Source organism: Cheilinus undulatus, linkage group 15 (assembly GCF_018320785.1).
Source record: "Cheilinus undulatus linkage group 15, ASM1832078v1, whole genome shotgun sequence".
NCBI classification, from domain to species: Eukaryota; Metazoa; Chordata; class Actinopteri; order Labriformes; family Labridae; genus Cheilinus; species Cheilinus undulatus.
In genome coordinates, this window is record NC_054879.1 from 657,299 (window position 1) to 660,553 (window position 3,255).

Below are 3,255 nucleotides of genomic sequence, written 5' to 3' on the forward strand. Positions count from 1 at the left end.
TTATTATAAAGTATTATAACATTCTTTTCTATGGCTCTGTTATATTATTAATTTAGTAGATAACATTCTTTTCTATGGCTCTGTTCTATTATTAATTTAGTAGATAACATTCTTTTCTGTGGCCCTGTCCTATTATTAATTTAGTAGAATACCATTCTTTTCTATGGCTCTGTCCTATTACTAATTTAGGAGAACAACATTCTTTTCTATGGCTCTGTTCTATTATTAATTCAGTAGATAACATTCTTTTCTATGGCCCTGTCCTATTATTAATTTAGTAGAATACCATTCTTTTCTATGGCTCTGTTCTATTATTAATTTAGTAGATAACATTCTTTTCTATGGCCCTGTCCTATTATTAATTTAGTAGAATACCATTCTTTTCTATGGCTCTGTCCCATTACTAATTTAGGAGAATACCATTCTTTTCTATGGCTCTGTCCCATTACTAATTTAGGAGAACAACATTCTTTTCTATGGCTCTGTTCTATTATTAATTTAGTAGATAACATTCTTTTCTATGGCCCTGTCCTATTATTTATTTAGTAGAACAACATTCTTTTCTATGGCTCTGTTATATTATTAATTTAGTAGATAACATTCTTTTCTATGGCTCTGTTCTATTATTAATTTAGTAGATAACATTCTTTTCTATGGCCCTGTCCTATTATTAATTTAGTAGAATACCATTCTTTTCTATGGCTCTGTCCTATTACTAATTTAGGAGAACAACATTCTTTTCTATGGCTCTGTTCTATTATTAATTTAGTAGAATACCATTCTTTTCTATGGCTCTGTTCTATTATTAATTTAGTAGATAACATTCTTTTCTATGGCTCTGTCCTATTACTAATTTAGTAGAATACCATTCTTTTCTATGGCTCTGTTCTATTATTAATTTAGTAGAATACCATTCTTTTCTATGGCTCTGTCCCATTACTAATTTAGGAGAACAACATTCTTTTCTATGGCTCTGTTCTATTATTAATTTAGTAGATAACATTCTTTTCTATGGCCCTGTCCTATAATTAATTTAGTAGAATACCATTCTTTTCTATGGCTCTGTCCCATTACTAATTTAGGAGAACAACATTCTTTTCTATGGCTCTGTTCTATTATTAATTTAGTAGATAACATTCTTTTCTATGGCCCTGTCCTATTATTAATTTAGTAGAATACCATTCTTTTCTATGGCTCTGTCCCATTACTAATTTAGGAGAACAACATTCTTTTCTATGGCTCTGTTCTATTATTAATTTAGTAGATAACATTCTTTTCTATGGCCCTGTCCTATTATTAATTTAGTAGATAACATTCTTTTCTATGGCCCTGTCCTATTATTAATTTAGTAGAATACCATTCTTTTCTATGGCTCTGTTCTATTATTAATTTAGTAGAATACCATTCTTTTCTATGGCTCTGTTCTATTATTAATTTAGTAGAATACCATTCTTTTCTATGGCTCTGTTCTATTATTAATTTAGTAGAATACCATTCTTTTCTATGGCTCTGTTCTATTATTAATTTAGTAGAATACCATTCTTTTCTATGGCTCTGTCCTTTTATTTTCTCATCTCGTCATATTGACTGCTGAATTTCTGAATCATCCTGGTTATCTGTTGTTAGTTCATGAAGCTCTAACACTTTCAACTGAAGATAAAGCACACATCAACATCATCATTATCCCCCTCCTCCCCTCCTTGTTTCCTCTCCTCTGTTGACGACTAACATTTGTCTATGACTCTAACAGTCATCAATGACTCTCACAGTCATCAATGACTCTATCATTCGTCAATGACTCTCACAGTCATCAATTACTCTAACAGTCATCAATGACTCTCACAGTCATCAATGACTCTATCATTCGTCAATGACTCTCACAGTCATCAATTACTCTAACAGTCATCAATGACTCTCACAGTCATCAATGACACTAACAGTCATCAATGACTCTAACAGTCATTAATGACTCTCACAGTCATCAATGACTCTCACAGTCATCAATGACTCTATCATTCGTCAATGACACTAACAGTCATCAATGACTCTAACAGTCATCAATGACTCTCACAGTCATCAATGACTCTCACAGTCATCAATGACTCTATCATTCGTCAATGACTCTCACAGTCATCAATTACTCTAACAGTCATCAATGACTCTCACAGTCATCAATGACTCTAACAGTCATCAATGACTCTCACAGTCATCAATGACTCTATCATTCGTCAATGACTCTGGCATTCGTCAACAGCCCTCACAGCAGTCAATGACTCTCACAGTAGTCAATGACTCTATCATTCGTCAGTGACTCTCACGGTAGTCGATGGCTTGGACATTCGTCAAGGGCTGACAGTCATCAATGACTCTCACAGTCGTCAATGACTCTAACATTTGTTTCTGACTCTATCATTTGTTAATGACTAACAGTCATCAATGACTCTATCATTCGCCAATGACTCTCACAGTCATCAATGACTCTATCATTCGTCAATGACTCTCACAGTCGTCAATTACTCTCACAGTCGTCAATGACTCTAACAGTCGTCAATGACTCTCGAAGTCGTCAATGACTCTATCATTCGTCAGTGACTCTCACAGTAGTCGATGGCTTGGACATTCGTCAAGGGCTGACAGTCGTCAATGACTCTAACAGTCGTCGATGACTCTCACAGTCGTCAATGACTCTAACAGTCGTCGATGACTCTCACAGTCATCAATGACTCTAACATTTGTTTCTGACTCTATCATTTGTTAATGACTAACAGTCATCAATGACTCTATCATTCGCCAATGACTCTCACAGTCATCAATGACTCTATCATTCGTCAATGACTCTCACAGTCGTCAATTACTCTCACAGTCGTCAATGACTCTCAGAGTCGTCAATGACTATCATTCGTCAATGACTCTATCATTCATCAATGACTCTGTCATTTGTCAATGGCTCTCGCAGTCATCAATGACTCTATCATTCATCAATGACTGTCATTCGTCAATGACTCTATCATTCGTCAATGACTCTATCATTCGTCAATGACTCTCACAGTCGTCAATGACTCTATCAGTCATCAATGACTCTATCATTCGTCAGTGACTCTATCATTCGTCACTGACTCTCACAGTCTTCAATGACTCTATCATTCGTCAATGACTCTATCATTCATCAATGACTCTATCATTCGTCAATGACTCTCACAGTCGTCAATGACTCTATCATTCATCAATGACTGTCAGTCGTCGATGACTCTCACA